Source organism: Phacochoerus africanus, chromosome 10, assembly GCF_016906955.1.
Source record: "Phacochoerus africanus isolate WHEZ1 chromosome 10, ROS_Pafr_v1, whole genome shotgun sequence".
NCBI lineage: Eukaryota > Metazoa > Chordata > Mammalia > Artiodactyla > Suidae > Phacochoerus > Phacochoerus africanus.
Window position 1 is genome coordinate 113,619,629 of NC_062553.1, and position 27,339 is coordinate 113,646,967.

The window sequence follows — 27,339 nt, forward strand, 5'->3', positions numbered from 1 at the left end:
ACTATTGTGGGAGGGGTTGAGGATCATAATTTTTCTTTTCCTGTGGTTTTTGGCTGGATCAGAAGTTACTGACTAAAATTTTCTTTTTTGCTACACTGCCTCATTCCTGGACCAGTGGTTAGAGAGAGTCAGCTTTTTCTGTGGCTTTTCTTTTTTTTTTTTCTTTTGCCTGTGCATACTGATATTTCCAACTGCTGACCTCTGTAGCCCCTAGTCTAGGATAAGATGAGGCAAAAGAAAACTCAGGGGACTCACCACCGCCTTGTTTCTTGGGTCCCAAGCTCCTTAGCTGGGTTGCCCTCCTGTTTGCACCTTTCAGACTCTTCTTGCTGTACACACAGTGCTGGGGTCTTGGCTACACTCAGTGGGAGGAACAGGGAGGAGCGTGTCTACTCTACCTTCCTGGAAGCGGAAGCCCATGGTTTACTTTTAACAGGGACTCAAATAGTACAAGTTTTCCCTTGAGCTATAAAGCATGCCGTTTTAGCAACTACAAAGAACTAACGGAAGACTACAATTAAGGAAATCTTTAATCTTGAAATTAGCTAAATGAAATCATAGTGTCTGTACGTTCTAATGTATAACAGGGAAAACTAAACAATGACTGTGTGTTAAAGGCCCAGAATTATGGAGTCCGTAGAGCTTAATTAATATTTTAAATCAAGAGTGCAAATCGAACTGTCTTCTGAGGTAACCCGAAACATCAAAATGAAATTAAGGACCCGGAGTGCTCAGAATGCTCACAATCTCTATTTTCCCTGGTGGAACTCTTCCTTTCTTCCCTCCTCCCTCCCTCCTTCCTCCCTCCCCCCGTCCCTCCCTACCCCCTCTTTCTTTTTCTTTCTTTCTCTCTCCTTCTTCCTTCCTCTCTTCTTTCACTTTTCTTTTTTCATTTTAAAGCTATGTTTTTTACACTACAGCTTCAGCCCTTATTTCTGAGCCATTAGATTTTGAATTTCAGCCATTAGACCCAACTGATTGGAACTCTCATTTAGAAAAATGTCACAAATCTATAAATTCTTCTGAACTAATCCTGAGAACACTTGAGCTAAGGATAACTCTACAGACTCCCTCTGTGGTAACTGGAAGAGTACTCTACAGCATTTTGCTTTCTGACTTTTCTACATATTCTGCTTAGAAGAGTATTTTGCAAACCACATTTACATCCCATTTTCACAAAGTGGGCCAAATTTTCATATTACTTGTTCTAGTTTTCACTTTAAAATTTTCTTAAAGCAATTTTTTAAAAAACTTGAAAAAGAAAGTTGTAAAAAAGGAAAAAAGAAAGAAAAGAAAATCATACTGGTAAAGTTGGATCTTGAAAAAAAAAAAAACGGGGTTCCCGTTGTAGCACAGTGGAAACGAATCCAACTAGTATCCATGAGGATACAGATTTGATTCCTGGTCTCGCTCAGTGGGTTAAGGATCGGGTGTTGCCATGAGCTGTGGTGTAGGTCGCAGACACCGCTCGGATCTGGCGTTGCTGTGGCTCTGGCGCAGGACCGTGGCTACAGTTCCGATTAGACCCCTAGCCTGCGAACTTCCATATACCACGGGTGTGGCCCTAGAAAGCAAAAAAACACAAATAAAAATAAAAAATAAAGGTACCACAATCTCCCATAGTAAGCAAGTTCATATCTTGTAAATTTTAGAGCGAGAAAATTCTCCATGGTGTCCAATCTGCCTCCCTGTCTCTGATGCAATTCATAGTAAGATCTGTTGGTTTTTTTGAAAATAAATCTCACCAATTCACTGGATACATGACCCACGGTAGAAAACCAAAACTTTTTATTCGTATCTCTCCTTTAATTTCCACATACTGTAGACAAGACCAAAAACAAACAAGCCCCAATAAACTTTAATGTTAACAGCCAGCACAGCAGAGTAGCAAATTTTTGTCCCTCCGACTTACTGGTATTTCAGGACTGTTATTAAATCTTCCTCTAGCCTCTTCTTTCAGAAACTAAGTGATCCTGATTCTTAGAGACATTTTCCCCAAGCCCTTTAATAATTTTGATTTTTCTCCTCTAATTTCTCTAGTTCCACCATATTTCAAATAATATGTGTAGCAGAGAAATGAACATGCAAGGTGTGTGCATGATTTTTATGATTTTTATTTTTACTTTTTTCATTTGTTTAGGGCCACACCTGCGGCATCAGGCGAGGGGTCTGATCTGAGCTATAGCCGCTGGCCTACACCACAGCCACAGCAATGCTGAATCCGAGCTGTGACTGCGACCTACACTGCAGCTCACAGCCACACCGGATCCTTTAACCCACTGAGTGAGGCCAGGGATCCAACCTGCATCCTCATAAATCCTAGTTGGTTCTTTACTGCTGAGCCATGATGGGAGCTCCTATGATTTTATTTTTTTTTCCACTTTCTACTTTTTTAAAAAAAGACCTACTTCTTTCCTTCCTTCCTTTCTTGCTTTTTAGGGCTGCACCTGCAGCATATGGAAGTTCTCAGGCTAGGGGTTGAATCAGAGCTGCAGCTGCCAGCCTACACCATAGCCACAGTGACGCCAGAGCCCAGCTGAGTCGGTGACCTACACCACAGCTCAGGGCAACGCCAGATACTTAACCCACTGAATGAGGACGGATCAAACCCGTATCCTCATGGATAATAGTTAGGTTCATAACCTGCTGAGCCACAATAGGAACTTCCTCTATTGTTATAGGTAAAATTTTTATATATTTCAAAACCAGAAGTTATAAAAGCACATACAGTGAGTTTCTTTTCCATTCTTGTCTCAAAGCCCCCCAGCACCATTGCCCACTCCCCAGGAATGGGCATAATTAGTTCCCTGAGACTCCTACCAGCGATACTCTGTATACATACAAGCAATCGTTATTTATATTCTGTTTCCCACACACCCTCACACTTTCCCTTTGTTTTTTTCCTCCTTCTAAGAATATTTTCAAAATCCTCCAGGTCAGAAAAGAACTTCTCCATCCTCATCTGCAGCTGCATTAGAGTCCTTTAGCCAGATGCCCCACAGTTTATTCAACTCGTCCCTTACTCCTGAACATTCCGACCTCTGTCACAAATGAGGCTGTGATGAATTTTCTAAACACATCGTTTAGTTTATAGGAGACTATACCTACAGGACAAATTCCTAGGAATAGCTGGTCAAAGCACGTGTGCAGTTGCAATGCTAATGATCTTGCCAAATTGTTTCCACTGGAGTTGTACCTATTCTTCTCTCTCCACGATTCAGGAGAGTGAGCACCTCTTCAGACTTTCCCCCATGCCCTGCTGGCAACCTTTTTACTCTCTGACTCTCTGGTTGGTGACATACTGAATCTCAGTTGAGTGAGGCTGAGCAAATCACATTTCAGTCACTTGTATTTTCTTATTTTGTGAGCTGTCTCGCACATGATATTGGAATGCTTACCTGGACAGGTCTGGAGACGGTGGGAGGACGTCTTCCATGACCACACGGGTGAAGAGTAAGAGATGCTGTCGCGGAGAAAGGGCCAGGGCTTAACATGGCAGAGCTGCAGGGGCCCGTGCAGCAAGAAGTGGGACTATTTGCCAGCACGCAGTGCAGACTTGGACAGTGGTAACTTCACTCTGGTGCAGAAACAGTTGTAGCTCGTGTCCCTGGTGCAAATTCCTAGGTGGGTAATCATTTCAAAGAGAGTTATCAGCAGATATTATGCTCCAGGTGAACCTGGCAATCAGGAAATTATAAGACAAACAAAACAATCTTGAAAATACTTCATACTCCCCTCATGTAAGACTTTATCATCTATCAGCACTAAAGAAATGTGGTCTTGCAGGTACTAAATCTAGGAAGGAAAATATATGGAGGCATGTAGATGATAGACAGCTACGTTGGCCTACTGAAGACTATACCCTGGGAGACAGCCTCTCAGAGAGGCCTGAGGAACTGCTCTGAAGAGGTAAGAGGGGAGATCAGCACATATGGGATTTTGGCGAAGGGGGTATATGCAACCAAGCCCACATCTCAGTAGAAAGCTGCCACTCGTCATGAGGAACAGACATCTTAGTTAATGGCTTTGGTGCTTTTTTGTATGGGAAGATGCAAGAGGTTGGGTTTATAAAAATTTTCTCCTGAAAATATCTAACTATTTGAAGGCTGATTCTGCCAGGTTTCCCAGAGCACAGAGTGCCTCATCCTGATCTCAGCCTGGAACTCGTCTCAGGGTGTGCTGGAGGTCAGTGACTGCAGTGGCTAGTGACTCAATCCTTGCAGAGCTGGATAGTGAGCGACAGTCTTCATTTGGCCCATACATATATAGTATATGTTATATTTAATAAATAATAACATATATATTATATATCAGTATTCAAGTATTTTGCACCTTTATAACAGTAAACATGGTTTGCTCTAAGCATTAGCTCAACCACTAATTGTTTGATGGTAAAATTGTTACCAACTATTTAGAAAGTTATATACAACAACTATAAGAACAAAACAAACAAGCAAGTTAGTATATGTGCTCTGTGCGTGTGTGTGTGTGTGTGTGTGTGTGTTGCAGGGTGCTCTTTTACTATAAGAGGCATTTTCTTGCAAATGTCAAAGGCTCACTATGACTTTCAAATGAACTAAAAATGTATTTAAAAGATAGACTTAATTTTTCAGCTTACTCAAAGATATATGCGACACTTGTAAGGCTGTGCAGTTAGACAAGCAGGAAGGTTTCTTTCCAAGTCATTCTAGCTCCTCTCGCCCGTCTCTGGGCAAACCAACCCTGGAATAACTTGAAGTCCCTGCAGCTGAGGATGTTTGCTTGCCCGACCCAGATGGGCACTGATAACCTCGAAGCTGTGACTGATCACAGACGTGGCTCCTTCAAGGCCTGAAGGCCCCTGGGCCAACTGAAGCCGTAGGGGGGTTGGATAAACACTTTGCCATGTGGCATGAGATGACAAAGAGGGCAGCACCTGAAAATGTCCGGGCTCTGAGTTCAGAGTAGAAGGGGGGTTCTGAAAGCCATGTGCATCCAGTTAAGAATGGGAATAAGCACAAAACAATATTAACTTTAGAAATGAGATGAAAGCCCATGTGTGCTAGCTTTCACACAGAAGGGGAGACCCCGAGAACCTCCCACCCCCTTCAGCACTGCTTTTAGATGGAAATGATTTTGTTGAATATACCAACACAAAAGGAAGATACAAATGCAGCGAAGAGCCTTAGCGAAGAACAATTATATGCAAGTAGGTTACATGAAAATATAGTCTCAAGTGTATGCTATCTTGTGAATATTAATTAAGGAAATTATTCTCAGAGCAGCTAGTGTTTAAAACAAGATCTAATCTCTGCTGAGTGGGCCTGCCATCCTCTCTCTCCATGTTTAACTTCAAAGGGCTTTGGAGTTGGGGCAAATGAGATTATTATTACTTCAATCTAGAGAGGAAACATTTTCTAACCAATTTGAGAGTAAATCCCAGAATTACACGTAGCAGTTAATACAAAGTAGGAAACCAATATTCCACACTCATGAATGCCTACATGCTAAAATGTTTCTTAACTTCTTTCACCTGATCTATTCTACTCTTCCACAAAAATCGCATGTTTCAAATATAGAGCTAGAGAAGGATGCGAGCCAGCTGAAGATACATTTTTAGGTACCTGTTCTTTTCTTTGACTTGAGGCCATTACAAATAAGACTCGTGGTAACCATAGCTAACATCATATGCCTCTGTGTGTCAGGTACTAAGTGTTTTTCCTTCTATTAGCTCGTTTAATCATCATAAAAGCCCTGTGAGGTTTTTATGGTAAACAGATATGGAGAGGGAAATATATTCGTTTGCCATAAGAAACTACCACAGACCGGGTGGCTTAAACAACAGAAATGTATTTTCTCACAGTTTTGGAGGCTAGATGATCAAGATTGAGGACAAGTTCAGGGCACAAGCAGGGCTGCTTTCTCCCAAAGCCTCTCTCCTCGCCCTGCAGATGGCCACCTTCCCTCTCTGTCCTCACATGTCTGGGCTCTGGACGTGCACAGGTGTCCCTCTGTGTGTCAGATTTCCTCCTCTCAGAAGGACTCCAGTTGGACTGGATTAGGGCCCACCATACCAACCTCATTTGACCTGAATCACCTCTGTCCAGGCCTTATCTCCAAATGCAGCCACATGCCTGCATTCACAAATGCAGGTACTGGGGATTACAGCTTCAACACATGGATTTTTTTTTTGAGGGGGTGGAGTGGGGAGGAATCATAATTCAAACCATAACAGCAGAGTTGCCACCCCATGTTCCCACAACAGGTCAGAAGTGGAGCTGGAATTTCAACCTTGGCACCAGAGTCAATGCTTAAGCACCACGCTCTGCTGCCCTGTCGGCACAGCCTGCCTGAGAAAAGGCAATATACATCTGTTTCAATCAGGACAATGGTTTGATGTCCTGTACAACTCAGGATAGGAGGATAAAAGCAAGACACTGAAAAAACAAACATTTATTACAACTAGTAAAATCAAATCACACTCATAGATTACTAAGACCTCCCATATGAATTTGGCAGATGGCGCATTTTTTTTTTTTTTTAATTAGGAGAAGATAACCGATTACCTAATGTTAGAGTTTTAGCTGTTGGTGAAAGTAGTGCTGCTGGCATTCCTGGCATTCAGCACTCCCACACGACTGTAAGAGATGCTGGGTGTGTTGCGGGGGGTGGGGTACGGAAGTGCCCAGATGCTGAGTGGATACGGTTACAATGGGATGAGAAAGGCAGATGGAGACTAGAGACAGAACAGCTGCAGGTGTGGACTGGACGTGGATAAAGGCAAACATAGCCACGCCGGTTCCCCAACAATCCGGCAGGCTGCTGTGGTGCCCCAGGGCAGGTTGGAGGTGAAAGGAAGTGTGTTCTGACATTTGGGGATGAAATATCAAGCTCCAGCAGGCAGGGCCACCCTTGTCACCTGCCATTTGCCCTGCACACCAGCTCAGCAAGCCTACCCTGGTTTCCAGACATGCTGAGCAGGCCCCACACACGCCTGTGTTCCCTCTGCCACGAAGGCCCTTCATCACCACCACCCTGCCCATCTCCCCAGCAGGTAAAACTCGCCTCACGGTTTCTGACAACCCCCTACCTTGGAAAACGAGATGGTCCCTTCCTTTACCATCCCTTTATCTTCATCATTTTGCTCTATTCCAGCCCTTTTTATGTATTAATCTGTTTCTGCGTCTCCTTCACTTAATAAAATCTTGGTAAATATTACCCACATCTTTTGCCTTTTTATATCTGCTGCTCCTGATACCATGCTGGGCACATCATAGGTACCCGGCAAGTTAACTGCAGAGTCAGTGTTCATCTCAGAGAAATCCGAAGTCCCAGAGACACGTTTTCTTTGGTCTGCACACCCTTCAAAACAATACTAGACATGCCGTTAATGTTCACAACTTCAGAGGTTTCACAGGCCAAGTGGATTGTTTGCTTTAAAAATCCAAAGAGCTGATCCACCAGGTTTGACATCCCACACGCAAGGAGTTGAAATTTCCTAGTGGCCATGCCCTTTGGGGAAGACACTTGCTTTGCCCCAGTCTCTACCCCTCCCTAAACCTTTCTGCCTCACACCTGCCCTCTTCACTCATTTGTGAAATTCACCTCACCCCTGTTAGGCATCTTGCCTTGTTAGGCACCCCAGTCCCATCAGACAGAGTCCTCAGATCCTCCTCACTGTTGCCGGCCCCGCCCAGCACAGGCGGGCTACAGTGGTTTTCCATCATCCGATTTTTGCCTTAACCACGTCTCCCTCCCTCAGTCTCCTCTGAAAGGGCAAAAGAGGTGGGAGGAGGATGCTTCTTTGGTTCATGGAAAGGGAGCTCAAGGAAAGATCTGTCTTCTTCTGGCATATCAGGTGTTGGCACTGGTGAGAGGCAGGATACTGGCTGGGATGCGCAAACAAGCCAGCTGGGAATGGCCGTCCCTCTATTTCAGCCAGCAAACACCTTTTCAAAGCCTACTTTGCATAAGACAGTTCCGCTGACCACATTAGAGTCACAGGGGAATAGTTACCTCTGGAACTTCCTTTCTGCAACAGTAGCACCCTGTTTAAGGCAACCAAGGATGCAATATGATCGTCTCATATATATGCTGCCATGAGGTTTCAGACCACCATACTGGCATGGGCTTTCACCGTTGAAAAAATAAATGAAAGCTCTCTGGAAATAATAGGAGCACTGTGTCCTGGAACCTGAAGAATAATAATCCCAGGCCATCAGTCATCCAAGCTGAAAACAGTTTCTTCCTCTCTCTTTGCTGTGCCTGGGCTGACATGACATGGACCCTTAGCCCAGAAGCGATATGAGCCGGGTCAGGGACACAGAAGAGACAGCTCCCGCCACTGCTGAAATGCCCAGGAAGACAGAGGACCCTTCCTTTACAAAGGGTGAGAGTTACTTTCCATGTGTTAATGTGAAGCACATTTGGGGAAGACAGATTGCGCTTCGTGGGGCCCAGATACCGGACTCGAGGGAGACCCTCATCCCCAGATTGGAGGCTGTTCCAGGATGCAAACCATGTATGGAGAGTTTGCATATTCAGAAGATCAGTGAGTTTTCTTCATGCATGATGGCCTCACAACAATCTGAAGCAGTGGGCATTATCCTTATACCCATTTAACAGATGGCAAGGCTGCAGCTAAAGGCGAATCAAAGCCACCAAGCTCATGATGCAAGGTTACAGTCTGAACTCAGGTCCGTCTATCTGACCCCACAGCCCTGCTCCTAGCTCCTCACTCTCTGTTACCTCCCCGATCATTCTCTTAGATCACAAATACCCAGCACTTACTGTGAGCTAGGCACTGTTCTAGGTGCTCTGGAGACAGCAATGAACAAAGCAGAAAAGAACACTTGCCCTCAAAGAAGCGACATTCGACCCAGCATACACTGCAGCGTTGTGGAGCCTATAGTCCCTGGTTGTGGAGACGGGTCCCATGGGGGTCTCACTTATGAAGTACTCCGGGCATGGTCTTAGTATATGTATTTGTATTTCTGAAGTAAATTCAAGGGGCTAAAAAAGTTCATGCTCAATTTCAAAATGAGGTTGGGGTGTGTTCTACCAGTTTTTTCCTGCAGGGGAAAAAAAAAAATCCCCCAATTGTAATTCCCTTCTGAACTCAGCCACATGTTGAGATAAGGAAGGTGAGGTTATAAATCAACTCAGCTCCTTTGGGAGAAAAATTATAGTAATAAGCTTTTAAAAAACGATGATAATAATAAGCTATATGATTTCAAAGTGACTCACCACTACTCCCTCCCCCCTTTTTTGACAACTGAAATTGATTTTGAAAGGAAAGGCTGTGGAGATTTTCGTAGAATACAATCCAGACGTTCTAAATCTAAACCCTCTCACCAAAGAGACTGCAGATCTGGAGAGCCTGGGCTCTGTTGATAATGTCCTACTCTGTGCCCGACATACTACACCCGTCACCATGTGTCACTCAACATGCCTGAGAGCTCCTAGATGAAGGAAATAAAGATGGAATGATATTAAGACTGAAATCAATACAGCTTTCTTTTACATTTCCCAATAGTCTCAATAACTTCAAAGAAACAGATATGAATATAATTAATGAGCAGAACAAACACCAGTGGAAAGTAAATCTGGACCTTGTTTTATGAGCACTGATGGAATGATGGATTTAGAATTTCAGACATGTTTGTTGGCAAAACTGACTGCTCACTCATTTCCAAATGGTATAGGCTTTTAGAGCAACTGAAGTTGCATCAGCCTGGGTGCCCCTTAGGAAAAATACTTGCTGGAACCACTTGGTACCCGACTAAACAGAGCCCTTGTACTTTGATGGATTCGGCCGAGTTAAAATTTATGTTTGAATCAGTATTAGGATGAATCGTCTGACCAGCTCACCATTTGGCTGCTTCTGCAAGCTAATCCTGCTTTAAAATATGTATATTCTTAGGAATCTGACCAAACTGAATAACAACAATGCTCAGAAGAAATTCTCTCTTGCACTTGGAAAAGAAATAAGAGCCCTTGTTAGAGAATGGTTGCGAAAGCTACAGGAAAAAAAAAATGTGTACTTTGCTGTGGGACTAACTCTGTCTCTAATTGTGTGGCTTCTTTTGGGAAATTCTTCAACTGATCCTCAGGTCCCTCATCAATAGTAGTAATACAAGTATATTTATTAGGTGTTCACTGTGTATTAGACCAACTCTTAAAAGTATGAACTTTTAAGGGTCACATACTTAGCTCTTTTAATCCTCCCAACAGCAGTCCTAGGAAGCAGTTCTAGACAGCCCCCTTTCATAGATGAGGAAACTGAGACTCAGAGAGTTGCAATGACTGACCTGTACGTTAAAGAACATGAAAACTGGCATTTTAAGTGAATATCTTGACTCCAGGGCTTCCATCCTTAACCTCTGGCGATTGTCCAGCTAGGAGTTCATTTACACAACCCTGGCTGAGGGGACTTATTCTGTTTCAGTTGCCTGGTCCCTAAAATGATAAAATACTTGCCTGCCTTACATCCTGAACTTAGAATATTTGGCACATCAAAATCAAAAGAGGAGGAGAAAATGAATGGCAAATTGTGATTGTTTCTATGTGGTGGAATGAGAAGCAGCTGGGGAAAATAGTCCTTTTAATTTCTTCTAGCCTACCTATAGCATCAGAGATCCGGGTTTACTTGTCCTTTGCTCCTAAGCCCTCTTAGCTCACTGCAGCCAATTTAAACAATTAACTACCTGGGTATAGTGTAACGGGTCTACAGAGCAACAACAGAAGCTTTCTGGTAATTTTTCATGAGCATAAAGTGTGTGGAATCCAACCAAAGCATCTAGGCTTTAGAGTGATTGTTAAAAAGCTAGACTTTTTTTTTTTTTTTGCTTTTTAGGGCCACATCCATGGCATATGGAGGTTCCCCCGCTAGGGGTCAGATCATAGCTGCAGCTTCTGGCCTACACCACAGCCACAGCAACACCAGATCTGAGCCTCATCTGTGGCCTACACCACAGCTCACGGCAACGCCAGATCCTTAACCCACTGAGCGAGGCCAGGGATTGAACCCACATCCTTATGGATTCTAGTGGTTCGTTAACTGCTGAGCCAAGAAGGGAACTCCAAAGCTAGACTATTAATGTAAACTTTTTTTTTTCCAGGAGCACAAATTGACTAATTTTTACGCTATAGTACTGGTCCAACATTTGGGCCCAGCAACAATCCCATTTCTAACATATTTGGCTGCCAAGGGCTACAGACACTCACACATAGCCAGCTAACATCGCTGCAAGCAAAGTCTCCTTACAAGACTTAACACACAGAGAAAGGGAAATAACAGTTTGTTCCGGTGACTGTCATGAAAGATACGCAAATGTCTTGATAGTCCTTCTTTTAAACATGTTATAAAAAGAGAAACTGTTCACACCTTTAATAGGAGGAGGAAGACACAAGATGTGTAAGTCTTGATCCAGAGGCTGTTGGGTCCCGGGGGCAGGAGGCAGAGCGGGCTCTGGGGCGGGGGTAAGGGGGGTGCTGCTCTGTCTGAGCGGGGCTGACGATGATCCCCGGACTTCTGGGCCCACATGGAAGGGGCGTCCAGGATGCTTCCTGCTCCAGTGGCAGCGCTTGCTCACACCATGCAGCAAAATTGAAAACATCGGGCCAGGCCAAAGAGAGTTGGGGGGGAGCAAAAAGAAACAGCCGCTCACATGAGCGTACCCTTGGTCTTTTTTTATGTGGTAAGGAAATCGAAGACTTAATCAGTAGCCTTAATTGAAAGGCTCAGTGAGGGGGATCTCTAAGCTCCTCTTCCTGCTATTAATTTTAATTTTAGCCCTCTCGTGGGGTATTGACAGGAGTGAAGGTGACTCTTGGGGACCAGCCATTTAGAACAGTGTGGCCCCCTGGAGAGAGGGTGAAACCATCCCCTCTATAATCTGCAAGGCCACTGCGGGACCAGGGGCGCCGGGTGGAGTCACCAGGGGAGGGGGCCTGATGGCTCTGTCCCCTTCAGACCTGTTCTTCTGAAGCCTTCCGTCATCCTCTGCTGTGCGCAAGTGCTGGCACACCTTCCCTCCCGCCCAAAGACAGGGACTTGCCCGGGGCCCTCCATCAGTCACCTCTCCTAAAGGTCACATTCTCCCATGGGTAAGAGTCCAGAAAATGAACCAATTGAGTAGGAGCAAGGAGTGCTCTGAGGAGCTTTAAAGGACTTAGAGGAACCCCATCTACTCTTTCCCCCAGGTTTCTGCAAAGTCATTGACCGCTCCTACTAAGTGCTAACCTCAAATCTGCCTGGTGCTCATACAGATCCCGCTTTGGTGCCCACAACTCACTGTTCTACAGGATGAACGTTCTACTGTGGGCATTAAGACTTTAATAGTGTCTCCTTTGTGCTTTCACCAGTTTAAAGCCAGAGCAAAACATAATTATAGCAAAAGGCTGTTAATGGATTAGGTGGTGGCTTTTGCCACCTTACCCTGTGCCTGTCTTTTCCTCCACTCGGCTCTGTGCTGGCTCCCATCATCTTCTAATTATCTACTCCTCTTTTTGCTTGACAGCTTTAGATGTTATAAGGGTATTAGCCGAATCCAAATTAAATTTCTTCTTCTTCTCCTTTTTTTTTTTTTTTGAAGGAAATGAAAGAACGAGTAGTTTCTTTTTAGGAGTGGCATGCTTCACTCCAATCAAACGGGAAAGATGTGTAAGAGCATCTATGGTTTCAAATCCATGAAGCCAAGTAAACCCCAGATCAACTCAAGCCCTGCCTTGGGCACAGTGGGCATATTCAGTCTCTTCTCCACCTTATGATTTTCACCTGAAAAAAAAAATGAAATAATCACACTTACTAATCTCAGAGTGCCAATTGGTGGATTTAACAGCGCCCTGAAAACGAGACTCTTCTGTTTAATGAAGCATCTCATTCAAAGGTTCATTCAGCTAATAAAACCCCCGTTTTTCACTTGTGTTTGAAGCCAGGCCATTATTCTTTTGCGTGTGGTTTGAACCAGTTTTCCGTGAGCTGTGGTGGCTCCTGAGGATGGATATGAATGGCACTTATTAGGAAGGGAAGAGCTCATGAATTCAGATCATCCTTAATGCTGAAATGAGCTGTAATGAAGGCCTGAGATCAAAGTGCTTGAGGAGCAACGGCAGATGAATGGGCCCCAGAGCCTGGTCCTGGGTCGCTGCAGAAAAGGATTAGGAAACTTCACTTAAGTAGCCAGAAAGGTTTCCACAGACTAGCCTGCTTTGCATTTAATTGTTTATGGGATTCGTGGACGAAAGATATACAAATAGCCTCCCTCAGAGAAAACGGTGTTATCAGATATTTTCCGCAAGGGAGAGGAAAGGTTTTAAATTAGCAGCAAGAAGAACAGAAGCAAGGCCATTCTTAACTCACAGGGTGGGGGGTAGGGGGGTAGAGGCCAAGGGAAGAGCCCAGACCCAGAAAGAGGGGGAGAAAGGGAAAGGAGGCTCGAGAAGGAGCACCCACCTAGCCTTCAGAATAAGCACAGAGCCTCCTTCCAGGGAGAAGCATATGCCTCTTTTCCTAAATATTGAACATGAAGCAACACAGAGCGCCTGAATTGCAGCCAGGCTCCCTCCCTGCCCCGCATTGGAGCAGCAAGATCCAGGGGGAATGGAAAGCAGATGCAGTGGCCTAAGTGCTCCAACGTTTCACTCTCCTCCTTGAAAAAATGTCAAGGAGTATTTGCGTTACCTCCCTGGAAAACGCAGAGACATTCCCTTACAGGATGAGTGAAAGATGAGTACAAAGAGTTAATTTGAAATCAATCAAGCCCTGTGTGTTCGTCTACTGCTTCAGAAATCCTTCTATTTTAATGATGAATTTATTTTCAAAGCAGTGCAGATCCTTTTGAGGGGAATTCCACCTCTCACAGCTGCGCAACGTGCCCTGCAGTGTTGAGCTTTCTCGCCCACCTGCTCTTTGTAAAACAGCGTGGACTTCCCGGAGCTGAGACAGTGCCAAGCTGGCTGAGGCTGCCGAAGAGCCATCCTCAGCCTGCAGCCACCGAAGTGTCAGTGAGTACACCGCAAACCCCTGCAAAACAGGCAGAGCAACTTGGTGGAGCCACGCAACCACATGGCAAAGCCACAGACTCCCTCTCACCTTGCAAAGGACCCTCTTGAATTTTCTATGGTTGATCTGTTAACCTAACTTGGCTTCCCCCGCTGCCCTGTTCAAAAGCAATTGCATTGAAAATATTATTGGCAAAATTTTTTTTCAAAACATCACACCTGAAAAACACTAAACGAAATTCCCATTTCGTATTCCAAGTACAACTCCCGAAGAGACTAGAGGATTCTATCTACTTTAACCGGGATGGAGCTGACATGTTTGTTTTGAAACAGCATCTGGCCATGACTTTAAAAGCTCCACTTAATAGCTTTTGGTTCCTTTTTTTTCCCCGTCTCTTTTGGAATACATCTGATTGCAATATTCTGAAATTTAAATGTGATTGCTATGCATTTGGTTATCAACAAAGAATTTCTAGATTAATGCAGAAGCACATTTAAGAGGCAGAATGCTGTCTCTTTGTGCCTTTGAGGGCATCCATGGTTTTAACTAGGAGGATTATGAGATCTGACCCTTAGCAGTGAAATACGCTTTGTTCCCCTCTGTAAAAAGATTTGTCCTTCTAGCTCATTAAGTCATCTGAGATCCACTGTTACTTATCCACTCCCAATGTTATAGCAAACATAACATAAACATTGTACCAAAGTACCTATTTTACAAGTGTGATTCATTGGAAAAAATGCATAATTTGTTCTAAGCTAACTTTAATGGCATGTACACTGCATAACCTTTATTCTTTTCTTTCAACTTCAATACCTGTTTTTTCACATTTTCACAGTTCTCTCAAGGTTGACCGAGAATCTCAAAATAAGATGATGAACGATCCACGTGTGTCACAGCAGTGATAGTAACAGTGACGGACTAAAGGCAGAGGATGGAACTGGTTTGAGCTTCACTGAGTAAGGTTTAATATCATCACCCTAGAGCATCAAACTTCATGTGCTTTCTGTCAGTCTCTGCTGTGAATAAGACAAAGATCACTGTTTATGCTATAGCATTATATAATTTAGACATCTATAAAATGCAGCTCAAGCTCAAGAGTTACTCAGACAGCAATTTAAAGATTTTCCAGGATACAGCATGCTTCAGTGAAGCGTACACTTTATTCCTATTGAATAGATAGAACTTGCATACCCCCAGGTACTTGAAAGGAAGAGAATTTTCAGGATGCCTCTGCTGGCACTCATCACTTCCAGCCTTAATGTCCTAGTGGACCCACTAGTGACCACAGTGTTACACACGCAGGCTACTAGGTGACTCTGCAGACACAGCGTGTTACACAGATAATTACCAGACAACTGGGAAGATGGCCACATGGCAGTCAGTGCCTTTTCCCCTTTGCCATGCACTAACTTGGTTAATTATGACTTGTGTTTAACATACAAAGTATTCACCTAGCAATAGTTTAGTTTGATTTATCAAAATATTTAAATATTTTATTTCCATTAGGGGAGTTTATTGCTTCCAACTGAAAATCTAAAGCAGAATCAAATGGGAAGCTTGTTAAATCCTCACAGTAAAAACCTTTTGGTTGTGCTTCCTCTAATTCTGGGTCTACTTGTTGGTGTCTAAGCCTGCTGACTCCTGCTGCAGTTCCTTCACTGTGCACTGTAGGCTGGGAAATCATTCTAGAAACATGAGAGCAGCAATTTGGAGTTTTGCCCCGCCTCATATTTTAAGAACTCAAAAGTTGTGTTAGGAATGTTTTCAAATCTGCTCATGGGTGTTTGGCTAAACTGGATTGTTCATGGTGATATCCTCAAAGCCAACACAGTGTAGGGCACACAGTAGATTAACACAGAATTGAGTTGCTTCCCAGCAACCACTTCTCCTCCACTGGGGAGCGGCTGTGTGGTTTGTATGGGATTGTCTACTTCTCCTCCAACTCCACAGGTGGACCCTAAATACCCTAGACCAATCAGAGCAATCCCAGTTTCTAACCCACAGTGATTGGTCTAGAGAAGGCACAGCATCCAAGCTGGTCCAATAGGACCAAAGCCTGGACCTCCGCTGATTAAGAGAGAAATTCTTTCTCACTCTAGAGGGCTGTGCAGTTATGTACAGAGCCTATTTTAAAGTACATAGCCATTTTTCTACTTGGGAGAAAACTAGCCTGAGAATAAAGGCAGTACCCAGAGGAAAGCTAGAGCTGATAGAGTTTAAAGAAACAGAGCCCCGAAACTTGAAATAACCCTGAACTTTTTCAGTCATATAAGCCAACAAATATGTTTATTGCTTAAGCCACCTTGAACTTCAGTTATTTGCAATCAAAAGCTTCCAAATTAACATGAAATGGTTCAACAAATATTTGTTGAATGATTGCCTAGTTATAGATATTACAATTTAGTTTCCATAAAATTATACCATTATTAATAACCACATTTCTGTTACTAAACTTTCTATCATCAGCAAGCTCTAGAAATGATTTGAAAATCATAAAGTATTGTTATTTTCCATTGATGGTAACAGAACATCACCTGGAGAGGTAATGGACAGAAAAAGATGTAATCAGTTCCTGAAAGATCACTGGATGCTCCCATAGAAATAAAGCATGTTCATGTACTCACTACACAAATGTGAAGTGAGGCACAGAGTTTGAAGTTGTGACGGTTAGATCTTTTAGACAAATCCCCTAACGTTCACCACGAGGAAGACAAGAACATCCTAAAAAACAGTGATGGACTTGTTCTAGGCCATGTACCCTCTCACTTGCTCTTCCAATGACAAACAGCCACAGCCATAACCACAAGGCAGCTGGCCAGGGTACAGACTGGCTCTAAGCCCTCTCAAGACCATATCTAAGCCAAGTTAATTCGTCCTCCCACTGACTAAGAGGGCGGGAACTTAACTTTTTCTCCACTGCGTCCCCACACCTAGTACGTGGCACATGCAATATGTCTGCATGTGATCAGTTCATGACAATCAGCAGGCTCTCAACCATGATTTGTTGAGTACATGGATGACCATTTACGACTTGGGTCTCATTTGCCCTCATCTTATTCTGAGCTTCCTATAAGAAGGGGGAGGAAGTGAAAGACATCATTTAGTTAATTTGGGTTCCTCCCCAGCTGCTCTTTGATCATTTGGACACCTACTGGGTTCCTGCTTCCATCTAAAGTCTCTTCAAGGTAGCCTCACGCACCCTCCAGGCATTTTTCTCAACAGGAAACACAGGGTCGGCCTATCAGGAGAGAAACTGGTGAGTCTTTAACTTAAAGAACAGGATGTAAGTGAACTCTTTCTGCTGACTGTGCAATCTTAGGATGGGTTTGGCCCTAAAAAGCAAAAAAAAAAAAAAAAGGAAGAAAAAGATAGAGGGAGTCCTCCACTCCCACGTAAGCACAAGAGGGTTCTGAAGCGGACCGCCTGGGTTCCAATCACAGCCCTGCTATTTCCTAGCTGCGCAAACTTGGACAAGTTTCCTTACTTTTATGTGCCTCAGTTTCCCCAACTATAAATAGAGAGGACAATCATATTGCTTTATAGGGTGTTGTGAGGATTAAATAAATATATACAATTCAGTACATGGAATATGTTGTAAAAGTTTTAGATATATTATATGTTGTTTTAGACACTGGAGTTCCCACAATGTTTAGCTCTAAAGAATTCAAAGGTCTTGCTGCCAACAAAACAAAAAGACTTATTTAAAACAAAACAATACATTTGGGGTCTTTAATTAGGATGTAGCAGGGAATCCTACTTACAAAGGTCCGGTAGACTGACACTAACCTCTGCAGCCACTGCCCCACTGCTGTCATTAACACCACACCTCATCGCCCACCAGAGACTCCCCGTGTGTTTAACTCAGTACAATGGGCTGCCGCCACTCCTGTGAGCTGGCTTTTTCTCCCCAAGATTATTCTGCAGTTCTATTTAAACGGCCTCTGTGTAGCTGGGCGACGGATGCCTGGTGCTAGAAGCGAAGGACTCCGTGGCTAATCGCCCGCATTCCTGTGAAGACTGAAGGAAAAGATAAATTTCCTTAACACTCAACATTTCAAGGGAAGGCATTTTCTTAACAGAAAATGGTGAATATCTGAAAAGATTGAAACCTCGGGCAGTTTAAAATTTGCAAGGATGGAGTGCCTGGCAGTTCAACTGCTTTAAAATTCCTTTTCCAAAGATATCATATGAATTTAAATAAAACTTGAATGATTATGGTAATTATTCACACTAATAGCCTTGCTCAGAAACTCCTTTATCTGTCATTTCACTTCCAGAATGTTGTAGACTGCCAGGCATTCCTTCTTTCCTGTACCTGGGGAAGAGGGTTTCAGTTCCTTGATGCCATGCTCTGGAACTGAGATTATGGTACAGTCTATTTTTGGACTCACCCCATCTCATCAGGCCCTGTCCTCATCCTCTTCTTCATCCTCAGTAAATCCATTCTCCTAGTTTGCTCCCCTAACACCGAGCTCATATGTCTTCTGATATCTGGCTTACATTTAAAATTTGTTTAATATTTGTTTTTCCTTTTCCTCCTGCTCTTCTTCTGTTCCTCCTTCCCTTCTTGCCTCTCTTTCAGCTCACTCAGAATAAAGGGGGGGAAAAAAAACCCACTCCTGCCTATTTCTCAGGCCTAAGGTTGGACAGGAGGGTCTCTGTCCCAGAAATATGCTAAGATTAATCCAATTTGCAAGGGCATGTAGGAGCTGTAAATATTTATGGGCACTAGAGAAGAAACTGACCCAAGCACACAAAGTAAAGGAACTGGATGGAGGAATGGCTAAACACCAGTGACCCCAGATGTCGCTCCCTGGGCGCCAGGTGCAATTAGCCGCCAGTGCCTCCCTTCTGGGGTGGGAGGTGGCGGGAAGGTGGGAAGTCAATCCTGGCATCAGGAGCAGTAGAAGTATTCTCTCCCTTTCCTCTACCCCTGGCCCATTTCTAACTCCCCGCGTGTTGGAAATTTTAGGGATCAATTCAGTAGAGACTCCCACACCTCTAACTTGCCTGTGCTTGGTGAGGATGACTGACTGGTACTTCTGGCGAGAGAGGAGACAGATGCTCACCCTCTGCTCCCCACCCCCATCCTCTAAATCTGTTAGGAAATGTCAAGGGATTCATGGCTTTTTCCACACTTGTACCCAAGCACATATGACTTCTTTAAGGTCTAGGGTTTAAGAGTGTAGATGTCAAGGAGAGTTCCTTGAATATTCTTCTTTGTTACAATGTAGATAGAATGATTTAGAACTAGATGCCTTATTACTAGAAATTTATTATTACAGAGGAAAACTTCCACCAAGTGGTCACCAGACCCTTTTTGCATTCTGCCAGGAATGGGGAACTCACTACTATGGAAGACAACTCAATCACGTTCGCCCCAGTTTTGTTCGTTTAATCTTTTTTTTTTTTTTTTGTCTTTTCTAGGGCCGCACCCAGGGCATATGGAGGTTCTCAGGTTAGGGGTCTAATCGGAGCTGTAGTTGCCAGCCTGCGCCAGAGCCACAGCAACTCGGAATCCGAGCCGCATCTACACCACAGCTCACGGCAATGCCAGATCCTTAACCCACCGAGCGAGGCCAGGGTTCAAACCCGCAACCTCATGGTTCCTAGTCAGATTCGTTAACCACTGAGCCACGACAGGAACTCCATATATATATTTTTTTATTCCTTTTTGGCCAGGGCTATGGCATGCAGAAGTTCCCAGGCCAGGGATTGAACCCAAGCCTCAGCAGTGAAAACGCCGGATCCTTAACCTAATGCACCACCAGGGAACTCCTCAGTTTTGCTCATTTAGAAACATATTTTGAACAAATGACTATCTGCTTTGTAATTGCAGATTAAAGAGACCTACCGTTCTTTTTCCTTCCTCTTAGGGTTTTACACAGGTAATCACAGGCTGATGCTTTGAAGCTGTTTTTGCTATTTCATGTGTTGGTGTCTGCCTCGGACTCTAACTCTTCTCCTTTTGTAATTGTTCTTCCTCTTGTGAGTCTTAGAGGGAGGTGGGGATGAATTCCAATGGCATTCCCTCTACTTATCTGCGGACAGCCGGCACAAGGTCAAGGAGCATATTGGAAGCCCTGAGTAGGGTTTTTAATATGAGGGAGGAGGGGAGGGGCTGGCACAGTCCAAGCCCACCTGCAGAAGAGAGCAGGGTCCAGCCATGGTTAGCAGAGGAGGTGGTGCCAGCGCAGCACCCCTGCTGGAAGGTTCTTGAGGCATAAGCATGGTTCTGTCCTCTGCGACCAGCCTCAACTTGCCCTTGAGTGTTTTCCCCACCAGACTCTCCAGTCTTCTTATGATGGTACAAATCACCCAATAACTGTCCAACAAATCCTTTTTGTGACTGAGTTAGCCAGGGTCAATTTCTTTTGTTAGCAGCCATGAGCCCTGACTGACACATTCTCTTTCAAATATTCAAAGATCCTTATTATGTACTTCTGCTTTTTTTTTTTTAATTTTTAAAATCCCTGTATTTCCTCCAACATTCTTCCAGATGGTTCAGTTTCCTGTCCTCTCACCATCATTGCTCACCTTCTGTGCCCAGCTGTCTCTGTGCCCTAATGAAGCAGGACTCACAGGGCCACTTTCTCCTTCCCGATCTAGATAGGATACTTCTAGCAATACTAACACTCCCCAGGGCTGGTAGCCATATCACACCGTTGACTTGTACCGAGTCAAAGAAAATCCCCAATTCTTTTTCTATGTATTATAATTACGCCCTATGGCCTTCATTCCATTGTGTGTGTGTGTATGTGTGTGAATTCCGTAGTTCATTTATAGGATCAGAATGTCCCCATCTTGGGGGATCCTAAATCTCCAAAGAAGTAGGTTCCTGCCCTTTTTCTCTTAGGAATGAATCCTACTTCGCACACCATGTCCTCAGGGGTGAGTTCCCTGCCCCCCATTTCCTATTTCTACTCCCTCCCCAGAGGACTAGATGGCTTGCCATGAGCCTCACACTCCAGCACTGAGTCCCCCAGTGATGCAGCTGACCATCCCTCATGAACTCCCCCTGATGGCACAGCCACTGCTGAATCATGTGCTCAGTCTTTGCTCCTGATGCACATGCTGGACCTCAGGCCTGGGAGGTTATCTGGTGGCTTAAGGCACAGTGCCCACTCTTGTTCTCCAAGGCTGACCTTCTGGTTCCTCTTGCCCTTTAAGTTTGTGTCCCAAATAACTCAATCCCATATTTCAGCGCCTTTTCTTCATTGATCTTGGACATGGGGAGAGAGGGGAAAAAGAGGAGGAGACGATTGTGCTCGCTAGAGACCCACCACGGCGCCCGACCCTCACATGCTTGATGTAATTTATCTTATTCACTGACTCTCTGTGACAGAAATGATCATCCCAATTTTCCAGATCAGGCAACTACATCTCAGAAAGGATATACATCTCTCAAGTGGCGAGTCTAGAATTCAGAGCTGCTCTTCCCCCAATTCTCCTGGTCCAGTTCTGACTTAATAGAACTGAAGGGTGTGAATGAGAGCTTGGAGCCTGGAGCCCACGAAAGCAGGACACAGTCATTTTCTGAGTTGACTTTGCCACGTCAATAGAGAGCGTGAGCCTTCAGTTTGCTCCATGGTCTTCACAGCATTTCTCCCAAGAAGTAGACTTGTTGCCTCCTCAACCCCTCATATGAACAATGGGGTCAACGTGCTCAGGCAGTTCTTCGTCCTGGGTGGTCCTAATCCTCAAAGTACATCTTAACTTGGAAGGTTATTTCACCAAGACTGTGCTACGTTTTGTGCAATAGTGTCCCACGTGCTGCCCAGAGCCTTGAGAGAGGACACAGGATCCCTCCAAGGACCAAAAACACTGAAATAGGAATGGGTCTAACCTTCTTCTTGGCCTCCCAGAGGCTTAAGCTGAAAGAAGTGGAGACCCAGAAGTCTTGGCCAAGCCTTTGGGTCCCTTCCAGACTTCTCTCCAAGAGGACAAATCCATTTTATAGGCACGTACAGCCTGAAAACTGAATTCTGGTCAGTAGCTTGAATCACTTCTGCAACCAAACCCTTTCTATAAAGTGCTTACAAATAGAAAAATTGTCCAATTCGAATTTTGTTTTCTTGATTCTGCCAAATAGGATGGGAATAAGAAGGTCTGGCTAGTCCACAAACTAGAAAATTGGTGTCTGATGAGGGCTGATGGTATCTTCGTGGAGGCAGCGCAATGCCAACAGCAGTGGCCTAGTTTTACTTTGAAACCTCCCATCCTGGAACCACAATTGCTACTGCTTTGGTGGCAGAAGGAAGATGTTTATCCTTCACAAAGACTGTGAGCTTTCCAGCCCTTTATGTAATCTCCCAGGCCACCAAGGGGCCAGCCACATGGTGTCTGCAGATGTAGAGAGAGGCCGACAACTCTCATACCAGGAATTCCTCTACTGTCCTTCCAGCCTGAATAACAGGTCCCTTCTCTTCCTTCCAGCAGCAGAGAACCTGAGGCTCCATCCCTGACTGCCAACTTCCCACCCAGGCCTGACAACAATTTGTAACCCAGCTTACACAGGCTCTCCTACCGCCTGCATTTTTGTTTGTAAAATGAGCAAGTTGCTGTGGGTCGCCTGGCTCCTCTGTGAGGTGGGCTGCCAGGGCGGCTCACCCCGGGGACAGCTGGTCAGTGAAAGCAGAAGCCAGTCCTCTAGAGCTCCCCCACCACCACCCCAAACCGACCATGCGAGTAGTTTTGTCACACAGAGTCTCTCTCCAGAAGCCCAGCACCAATTCTCCATGTGTGGTATTCGCAGCAACAGAATAATCAACCCAGAAGGCAGTGTTTTGATGAGATGTTTGGGAGGTCTGGACCAATGCAGTGCCCTTCTGGGCAGCCACTTTCTTTTGAAAGACTGTCTCCTTTTTGCCAGGTGAGGCCTGGGCGTGGGGTAAAAAGAGGTGGCAAAAATTTGTCTTAGCTCACACTCCAGGGGTGAAACACACCAACTCACTTGTCAAATTATAAAGACAATGGTGAGGAAATCAAAAACCACAGCCCATGCTTATTGCCTCAACGGCTGTGACATTATCTCACCACTCACTTAGAACATATGTTCAACAGCAGCGAGAGGATTCGGGGGCTCAACTGTGTTCTGAACACAGAGGGGAAGAGGTAAGAAACACGGCATGGCAGAGGCTCATGTGACAAATCCTCCAGGAACTCTGAGACCTGCCTTCCCCTCCCTTCTTCCCCCCAATGCCATCACCCCCTTTGATCGCCACCAGATGCAGACTGTCTTGGCATCAAGAACCACAATAAACATATAGTTCCAGCTACCTGTGTCCAGCCTTTGCAAAGGGGAGGTGACGCTCCCTCTCTCTCCTCCCCGCCCCCCCCACCTCTCCATCAAGAGTAAAAGGTGCAGACTTACACTCTTATCAAGCATTCAAACGATTTCATGGGAAGATCACACTTTGTTCTATTCTGGCTTCCCTCACAAGGGCTGGGGTGGGGGCAGCACATCTTCAAACGCCTGCTGGCTTAAATGGTGACAGCTGCATGCAACGGGCTTGCTTACAGCCCGCCTGGTGCAATGGGAGATAACTGCAGGGTAGGACTTCAAAGACAGACGCACTGCAGCCATTCCAACAGCCTGGGGCTGCCGCCTCCAGTTGGTGACTCCCTGCATGCAACAAGTGAGCCAAGGGAAATGAAGAAATGAGACCTTTCCCATTTGCCTTGAGAGTGTCGGTACAAGGAGGGAAGCGGGAGACAGGAGAGGGGTGCAGGGCTCTCTGCACAGTCCTAAAGGCATTGTCCTAGAAAGATGTTTCTGTCGCAGGTAGACAGTGAGGAGAACAGCTCATCATAGCATGTTAGTTTGACCAAAACTCTTAATTTTTATAACAGATTATGCATCATATTTTAAAGGATGGAAATGAGCTGAATTTTTTATTTTGTACGGGTGTGCATGTCTCTGATGTCCCCTGAATTACCCATCTTTGCAGAAATCACTTACTGAAAGTTGGCTGTATGGTAAAATGTCTGGTGGCCTTTGATCTCCAAGGAGCCGTTACGGGAGAAACCGTCACACAGAAGATTCAAGAGATGACTTGAAATCCTTGGTTTCTTGCAATGGGTAGCACAGATGGCTGTTTAAGGAACCACATTAAAGAGCTACCGTGAAAGGTAGTTATTTCCTGTCTTCCCCATCTGGCAGGTCCTAACGAAACGCACCCCAAGGAACAGACGCACTGTGACACCGTGTAGGTATATGTGGCTACTGATGCCCTCGGTGAGGATGTTCATTTTTGTAAATCGCCTCTCACTGCTCCAGTTCCGTCCCCATTCTTCCTTTCTGCAGGTCAAAATCCTAACTGAACATGGGCACGTTTATATAACCTCCCTAAGCCTTGGTTTTCTCATCTGTGAAATGGAAATTTAAAAAAAGCTTATAGGAGTTCCCGTCTTGGCGCAGTGGAAACGAATCTGACTAGGAACCATGAGGTTGTAGGTTCAATCCCTGGCCTTGCTCAGTGGGTTGGGGATCCAGTGTTGCCATGAGCTGTGGCGAAGATCGCACACACAGCTTGGATCTGGTGTTGCTGTGGCTCTGGTGTAGGCCGGCAGCAACAGCTCCTATTAGACCCCTAGTAGCCTAGGAACCCCCATAAGCCATGGGCGCGGCCCTAAAAAGACAAAAGACAAAAAAAAAGGCTTATAATAAACGTAATTTGTTTGTTTTGCTTCAGTTGGGTTGAGTTGGTTCTGCAACTTAAAAGGAGCTTAATAAATCAATTATGATGTATTCCTATGATAGAATATATAGCATTCAAATGACAGAATATAATATAACCAACCATGTCTTAAGACATAGGGAAAATATCATACTGTGATTGTTAGGTTAAAAGAGCAAAAGCTTTGAAGAATAAATGTATGGTGTATCACATCACATGATCTACACCTAAAACATTGAAGTTACACACATACACACAAAAATGAAAATAAAGCGACACAAAAACAATATTGAAGTCATCGTCACTTTCACCTGGTCTTTGTGCCCAGATCAAATACCATCTCCCTTATGAAGACTTATCGGGTTGTTCCAGCCAGAGATGATTTCTCTTAGCAACTCCATACAGTCGCCCTGCCCTTGGCACTTAGCACTGTATCCTTGGGATTACACGAATTGATGTCACGTTTTATAGCATGTTGTAATAAAAATTTGTCCTTCTTGTTTTGCTTCAGTTAGTTGAGTTGGGCCTGCAACCTGAAAGGGAGCCTAACCTAATCAAGTATGGTTTATTCATATGATGGAACATAATATAACCCCAAATGTCTTAAGACATGGGTAAAATGTTATATTGTAAATTTTAAGCGAAAAAAGTGGCATGGAAAACTGTAACACAGTATCTTTGCAAGTAAGAAAACAGAACCCTTCTCCCAACAATTGTGTGTACACACATACACACGAAAGCATAGAAAAAGCACTGCTAGGAAATATACCAAATAATAACAGTGCATATTATTTTGGTATGTGTTTGTAGCTGATTTTTTTATTGTTTCTCTTTATATTTTTTTGAACTTTCCATTTCTTCTTATCAGAAAAACAAAAATAGGCTTATTTTTAAAGGGAAAATTGTGAAGTATAAACATGGGGTTAAAAAAAACCCCAAGGAATTAGGGAGAGTTTATGAATCTACAACTTCATCTGATCCTCCCGCAAACAGTTTTAGAACAACTATTATGAAAATGAAGCTCTGACAAATACTGTAGGAGAAAGCAGTCTGAACACAGGTTCTGGCCTCAAGAGACTATTTAGTTGGGGAGATAAGACATACAAACAGGAGTAATAATACCGGGGAGCAGCAGAGACAGAGACCAGACCAGTGGTTTTGGCAGCAAGGACAGCCCCAGGGGTTCGGATGTGTGTACCATGCTGGGTGGCGTCTTGGCAGAGAGGTGGTCTTCAGGACTCCTCCAAGGCAGGCCAGGCTACAGGGCCATGTCAGTCCTTACACTTGCTGATTAAAGAAGTCAGGGATGGAACGATAAAAATAAACCCATACAATCTAACATTTTTATTTAAATCATTCATTTCAAATGTTTTCCCTGCCGATTTTTTTCTGCAGAGTTGCTAGAACTTGATTGTGAAGTCCATCAACTTGTGGTTGACTTACAGTGAAATGCAAGCAGCGGGAGAAAAAGAAGCAGACATGAATGTGCTCAACCAGATTTTCCTCCTCACAGACCATTAAAAGTTATAAATTTTTATTTTTTAAAAAAATGCTAAAATATTTTTCATTTCTGGGTGAGTTTTATGGAAATTAAGATTTTCCTATATTGTTTCTGAACAGGAAGTTTATCTGGTGTTCTTAAAGCTAATTGGAAGTAATTTAATGCTCTACTTTGTTTTAGCCGAAATTTTCCATATTTTCTGCAGATCATCTCAGTGGAATTTAGAGTCAAGAGATCCAAAATTACCTCACATACAAAGGTGAAAAAAACACAGCAATCTTACTTTGATGCACATTTTATCCATGTCCAAAGTTTGTAGATTCTCTATTTTACTGATGAAAAAGTTGATAACCTCAAACCATGGCAAATTCAAATATTATTCCTTATTCCTTTGCAACAGGTAGGAAGGGTGATAAAAAGAGCAGTGGTATTATAATGATCCTTTATAAAGAAGAAATCAGAAGTGGTCACACAGTAGCAGAACAAATAGGCAGCTTGGTTAAACACCTAAGCTAAACCTTAACAGCCTGTGCTATCAACTTAACCAAAGTGGAGATTGAGGCCACAAATTCACTTTCAAGAAAGTAAGAGGCTTCTTTGGTCAAGGCCAGAACTTTTTGATACTTCCCACTAACTCTCAAAACGGAGATTTTCAGCTTTCAGATGCTTTCAGAAGGCTCTCCACATCAAAAAGTTTACTAAGGAAATACATACTTCTGGGTTCTGGAGAAAACCCAGTGCCATTACTAAATGAAGACGATGCCACCATTAGTGAGTTTTTATCAGGTTCTTAGGTGTCATATTTGAAGGCAGGGACCCTTGATTAATTCTCATTTTCATGTACAAATCTGGGGTCAGCAATGACACCTCAAAGCTGAATTCACCTCAGCCCACAGTGCCAAATGGCCTCCAAACAGAGTCAGTCAGTGGAGGCCAATGCTACCAGCAGCTGAATCCTGGCTGTAGTGCAGGCCTCATCCAGCCCTTCCCCCTTCTCTGGGGCTTCCCCAAAACTTGTGTTTCAAAGACAAGGCCAGAGGCTGCCTAGCACTCAGCCAGAAGTTTGGGCAGATGCTGGAGGTGCTCAGCCCAAGAAAGCATAGATTTACACAGCTTAATCTTATCACCCCTTGATTTACAGAACTGAAACTAGCGCCTCCAAGGCAGTTTTCCGA

The 27,339-nt window shown here is 44.1% G+C and overlaps 1 long non-coding RNA gene across 1 annotated transcript in view; it reads right to left on the reverse strand.

Annotated features, from left to right (window-relative positions):
• The window catches only part of LOC125137509 (uncharacterized), a 38,291-nt gene extending 25,525 nt beyond the window's left edge, over positions 1–12,766 (reverse strand). Inside the window, exon 1 of the long non-coding RNA XR_007137423.1 lies at positions 12,419–12,766. This is a non-coding gene — a long non-coding RNA (uncharacterized LOC125137509). The remainder of the gene's footprint in view (positions 1–12,418) is intronic.
• Positions 12,767–27,339: the final 14,573 nt, after the last annotated feature.